General features: G+C 39.8%; 1 non-coding gene across 1 annotated transcript; it reads right to left on the minus strand.

Annotated features, from left to right (window-relative positions):
- Positions 1-237: 237 nt before the first annotated feature.
- LOC126805348 (small nucleolar RNA R71) lies at positions 238-344 on the minus strand. The gene has a single exon (XR_007674019.1). It is a non-coding gene; the product is annotated as a small nucleolar RNA R71 (small nucleolar RNA).
- Between the last annotated feature and the right edge of the window lie 6374 nt (positions 345-6718).

A 6718-nucleotide genomic window follows, 5' to 3' on the forward strand; every position in this document is an offset into this window, starting at 1 on the left:
TACTCTGGCTCTTCAATGGAAGACCCTAATGTTCACCTTAAAGAGTTCTTGGACATTTGCAAGCTCCAATCGATTCATCATCTTTCTCAAGAAGCCTTGAGGTTGCTTTTGTTTCCATTTACCCTTAAGGATGATGCTAAACGTTGGTTGTACTCTTTGCCTGCAGGAATCATCACTACATGGGACGAAATGACTAGGAGGTTCTTGAAGCAATTCTTCCCTGCTCAACTCACGAAAAGACTTAGGTGGGAAATTCAGAACTTCACTCAAAAGGATGGTGATTCACTCTATGAGGCTTGGGAGGAATTTCAGGAACTACAAAGGAAGTGCCCTCACCATGGTATTTCGTTGGATGACTTGGTGCAATTATTCTATGAAGGACTCGACACCACCAATAAGAGCATGGTGTACTCGGCATGTGGCTGCACATTCATGAACAAGACCGGTCAAGAAGCTTACACCTTGATTGATGACTTGGCTGACAACAATCGCCAATTTAGTTCCAAGGAGAAGAGAGGAAGCAAGAGCCGTGGGGTGTATGATGTTGATGCAAGGAATCAAATGGCTACTTTAGAAAGGAAACTTGACGTTCTAGTCAAGGCATTCAATGGTTCGAGCATCAACAATCAAGCATGTGGTATTTGTTCTTTCAAAGATCACACGACTGACAATTGTCCAAATGGTGCAATGACTGAAGAAGAGTTGAACTTTATGGGGCAACAAAGACCTAGGTACGATCCATACTCGAAGACATACAACCCTGGACTTAGAGATCATCCAAATTTTCGTTGGAGCAACAATGCTCAACCATCCAATGCTCAAGGTCAAGGACCTCGTCCTTCAGGTTTGTTTGTGAGGCCTCAGGTACCTCAAGGTTCTGCTCCCTTTAACTCTAATGTTCATGGTTCGAATAATGCATCTTCACCTAACTATGATGAACTTTTGCAGTCTCTTGCTCAAGGGAAAAAAAATCTAAACTCTGCTACTCAAGCTTTAGTTACAAGTCAACAAGCAAGTCAACAAGCTCATTTTAAGGACATAACCGAGCTTAAGAAGCAGATGGGACAAGTGATCGATTTCATGGGCAAGATCCATGAAGGAGGAAAGTTGCCGAGCCAAACTGAGCCTAATCCTAACGTGAAGGCTATGATGACAAGAAGTGGGAGGATCTTGGATGCTCCATTGCAGCAACACAAGAAGGCCGTGCCTTCTAAAGGAAAGGAGGCCGAGAGTTTCAATGTCAAAGACTTAGAGAAGGACCCTGCCTCCTCTAAGGCCAATAATGTCGTGCCTCTACCACAAGGAGATCATGCCGTGCATGACAAAGGTAAGAATCCTAACTCTAGTGGTTTGGTTTCAACTAATGATCTTCCTCGTGTTCCCTTTCCTAGTAGATTTGCAAAGCAAAAGAAGGATGACTCTGATCAAGCCATGCTCGACATCTTCAAGAAGGTGGAAGTGAACATGCCTCTTATTGAATGCATACAACAAAATCCTAGGTATGCTAAGTTTTTGAAAGAATTGTGCACCAATAAGAGGATGACTCGAGAGAAGGAGGTTGTCACAATGAGTGAGACGGTTTCTGCCGTGCTCTAAAGGAAGCTACCACCAAAGCTTAAGGATCCAGGGAGTTTTTCTATCCCTTGTACAATCGGAAACATGACATTTGAAAAGATAATGCTAGACTTAGGTGCATCTATTAATGTAATGCCATACTATATCTATGAGGACCTAGGTCTAGGTGATTTGAAACGTGACAATGTTGTGATTCGATTGGCTGATTGTTCCAATAAGGTCCCTTTGGGCTATGTTGAAGATGTTCTTGTGCAGGTTTCGAGCTTAATTTTCCCTGCAGACTTCTATGTCAAAGACATGGAACTAACTGAGGCAGATGACAAGGAGGTCCCTATCTTGTTGAGCCGCCCCTTCATGAGGACTGTAAGAACAAAAATAGATGTCTTTAGTGGATCACTCACCTTTGAGTTTGATGGTGAAGTGATTAGCTTCAACATCTTCAAAGCTATGAGGTATCCTCTTTCGGAATTAAGTGTTTGTTTTTCGAGTTTTTTTCACCAACAGTCCCTCAACTCTGGTGTACCTACCAATGTGATACCTCAACTCTTAATCGTACCAATGTGATACCTCAACTCTTAATCGTACCAATGTGATACCTAGACTCTAGTATTGCTATCATTGAAGTACTTCCGTCAGTTTTTTTCAACTTCTCCGTCATCTTGGTGACGTGGCAAGTACATGAGGCTCACAAAGAGGGTTAAAAGACAAAATTAACCCCATCTGAGAGGAGCAATGTTTTTCCCCACCTTTACCCTGAGAAAGACACCAAACAATTCCAATTTTGGCGCAAATTTTCCCTCCCTACTCCTTAATTTGTGTCTCTTATCTAAACTAAAGAACTACCGCCAACCAGTCGACCACAATCTGATAAAACCTAGATCAATCTCATTTTCTATTTTTACCCTAGCACTTGTTAAACTAATAGAATAAATATATAAATTTATATGGAACATCTCATTTCCACAATCTCATAAGAATATAGAAACACATAACTTAACGAAATTCAAATACATGTTTAAGTACCATTAGTTCTTACAAGCAAAAATCATGGCAGATCAACATAAATATTGTTCCATGATGCATAATATGTTATGCAACACTTAATACACAACCTTCTTGTGGTAAAATTTCATGTTTACCCATCTTTGTGGGCCCTACCTATTTGCCACATCATAAAGATAACGGGAAAGTTGAAAAAAACGGACGGGAGTACTTCGATGATAGTAATACTAGAGTCTGGGTATCACATTGGTACGATTAAGAGTTTGTATATCATATTTGTATGTGCACCAGAGTTGAGGGACTGTTGGTGAAAAAAACTCTAGTAATACTAGAGTCTGGGTATCACATTGGTACGATTAAGAGTTGAGGTATCAAATTGGTAGGTGCACCAGAGTTGAGGGACTGTTGGCGAAAAAAACTCTTGTTTTTCAGTTGACATTCTTGATTCCCTTTTAGATAATTATCTAGATACCTTGACACATGACGAGTTGGCACTTACCATTGCCCAAGGGGCCGGATTTACAAGTGATAGTTCTAACATTTCGGAGTTAGAAGCTAAAAATGCCGTGCCATCCTTCATTCATGAGAACGTGACCTCTCTTGAGGTGACACGTGAGGTAAGCTTTGTCTCTCCTAGTCCAATTCTCTTAACTACTAACAAGAATGTTCCTTCTGTGGTACAAGCTCCGAAGCTTGATCTTAAGGTTCTTCCGGACCACTTGAAGTATGCATTTTTGGGAGATGAGGATACATTGCCAGTGATCATTTCATCTGCACTCAATGAGGAACAAGAGGAGAGATTGATTGAAGTGTTGAAGAGACACAAGACGGCAATAGGATGGACCCTAGCCGACATCAAAGGAATCAGCTCTACCATGTGTGTGCATCGAATATTGCTAGAAGATGGTGCCAAACCAACCAAGGAAAGTCAGAGACGCCTTCACCCACCAATGATGCAAGTTGTAAAGGATGAAATCACTAAGTTGCACGATTGTGGTGTGATCTACCCCATCTCAGATAGTAGGTGGATCTCTCCTATACAAGTTCTGCCAAAGAAGTCAGGCATCATGGTGGTGAAGAATAAAGAGAACGAGTTGGTGCCTCAAAGGACAGTGACCGGTTATAGAGTGTGTATTGACTATAGGAAGCTCAATGCTACAACAAGGAAGGACCACATGCCATTGCCATTCATTGATCAAATGCTTGAGAGGTTAGCTAATCACTCTTTCTATTGTTTCCTTGATGGATATAGTGGATACAACCAAATAAGTGTTGCGGAAGAAGATCAAGAGAAGACTACGTTCACATGCCCTTTTGGTACGTTTGCTTATCGTCGCATGCCTTTTGGTTTATGCAACGCTCCAGGTACGTTTCAACATTGTATGTATCACATTTTCTCTGAGTATATTGGTTCTAAAATTGAAGTATTCATGGATGATTTTTCTGTCTACGGTGAAGATTTCGAAACTTATTTAGAAAATGTTGAACTTGTTCTCAAACGTTGTGAAGAAACTAACTTGGTTTTGAATTGGGAAAAATGTCATTTCATGGTCACGCAAGGCATTGTCTTAGGCCACATTGTTTCATCTAGAGGAATTGAGGTTGATAAGTCTAAAATAGATCTTGTGCGTCACTTACCCCTCCCCACAAGTGTGAGGGATGTTCGATCGTTTCTTGGACATGCAGGTTTCAATCGTAGGTTTATCAAGGACTTTTCCAAGATTGCGAGACCAATGAGTTCATTGCTTCAAAAGGATTGCGTGAATAGTAATTTCGTAAAAACCAGAAATTACTTAATAGTAAAATATTATTACTATTTCGGCATTTGAGGTTTTACGTAACGCTTCTAAATCACTTCTTATCTATTCTAGGTGATCGACGAAACAAGTAAGGATTTGCTTTCGGAATTACGGAAATTACGCTCAGGAAAATAAGGTGAGTAAAATCTCACAGTGACAAATCTACCCTTGCGGAGCTTCATAATTACACTTAATTAAAAAGAATGAACTATGATATATATATATAATATAGTGAATTGTGTATGTGTATAATTGGTAAAATAAGTACATATATATGGTTTGCTATATTATATACTGTCATAATTTCCGTTTGCGAATAACTTCATTATAGTGTTGATATTTATTTATTTTAGCATGTCACTTTGATTTGTACAATGTCATGTGATGATTCTTTTATACGTGGTTTTAACTTTAGTTATATTAAAACGTTTTGTTGTCTTCAGAACCTAGCCTTGGCCGGGCGACAGTTACGATACAGTTAGAGCTCTAGTCTGTCTGCCGGGGTACTGGTGTAATAACCCTATTTTTCAAACAATATTTGGTTTGATATGAATTCTATAAAGTTGTGAAATTCAAGTAAAATAAATTTGATTGTATGCGACTTTACGAAAATAAAACGTTCTCGGAACATTTAATTAGAAAAACGTTATGTTTCCGAACTAATATATCGACTTTTATTCCGTCGCTCGGTTACAAAAACTTCCTTCACGAAAGTTGTAGAGCTCGTCGATACGAGTTCGTGGACGCTTCACGCGTTCGAATCGGAAGTCGTACGTGAAAATTATTAACGCGGAAGTTAGTTTCTGATTTTGGAAACGAGTATAAAAATGGCATTTTTGTGATTAGGGTTTCCATTTCTGGAAACCACACTCTCTCTCCTCTCACTTCGCCTCCCTCTCACCTGATGCTCCCTCTTCCCTCTCGGCTTCACCACCGATCTCCCATCTCAGGGAGACGTGGTCCTCACCGCCGGCCTAGGAGGCGTCGCACCACGCCCCGCAGGCGACCCCAAGGAGGACGCACCCTCTCGCGCCGCGCCAGAGCTCCACCAACATCACCAAGTTGCTGCGTTTCCTCCGCCGTGTCAAAGCCAATCTCCGGTGGTCTCCAAGCTTGATTGAGGTGAGGGTTAGCATGATTAGGTTGTTGTGATGCTTGATTGTTGATTTGTGGTTGTTTGGTTTCGATTTGGAAGAGATCGGAGGAGGTAGGATTTGGGAGAGATGTCGTAGCCTTGGGCGGCGCGTATGAGGGCTTGGAGGGGTCTAGGGACGGCATGAGGCCGTGGGGAGGAAGAGGGGGAAAAAAGGAGGGGTTTTGGGGCGGCGGTGGCGTGATACGTGATTTCGAATCTGAAATTTTTTAAATTTATTTTTACGACGGTGAATGTAAAAATGTGATTTACGTACAGTAAATGTAAATTTTATTTACGTACGGTAAATGTAAATGTAAATTACTTTCAGTAAATGTAAAAGTAATTTTGGAAGGGTAATTCAGTAATTATTATTTACTGAGACAATATGTACATTTGAATAGTATTATACGTACATAAATACGTAAACAGTATGTACTCGTACAGGAATACGTAATGTATGTGTATTTATACAGTAATACATGAATAGTAAATACAGTGATTCGTAAAACCAGAAATTGTTGAACAGTAACAGATTATTACTGTTACGGCATGTAAAGGTTTACGAAACGTTTCTAAATTCTGTTATGTCAAGTACAACTCTTTACTAAGGGAAAGAAACATTAGAAGACGAGTGAAGAAGCTTGATCTCATTTTAGTGGAAGAAATCGATTCCGATGATGAATGGATATCAGAGGTGGAAGATCCTATATTGCCAAATGATCTCTCTTGGCTTGAAGAAGGTGTGTTTGAGGTGGAAGCTATAAGGAATGTACCGATTGAATGTTATGAACAAAATTTGTCAACTAGAGTTCCTATATGTGTAGAGCCACTAGATGAGCCAACAATAGATGATGTTCCTTTGTCGGATGATGACATGAGATTTGATGAGCCCTCTTACGCACCTTCTTCTAAAAGGAAGAATGTTGAAAGCTCAAGTAAGTACTTTCTTATTCATCCTCATGTTATTTAGTTTGTTTAAAATATACGTATCAATCCATATTTATACTAGTATGTTTTTTTAGGTAAAGAAAAATCCAAATCCAAGAAGAAAATGAAAACATTGGATTCATTACTTAGGAATGAAGATGAGATTGAAGACCTTACTTTACATCCACATATTGATGCATTGAACATTGATGATTGTAATGATATTCATGTGGGTGTGAGTGGATATGACGATGAAGATTGAACAAGATTGAACGCATTG

This window comes from Argentina anserina, chromosome 1, assembly GCF_933775445.1.
Source record: "Argentina anserina chromosome 1, drPotAnse1.1, whole genome shotgun sequence".
Taxonomy (NCBI): Eukaryota; Viridiplantae; Streptophyta; class Magnoliopsida; order Rosales; family Rosaceae; genus Argentina; species Argentina anserina.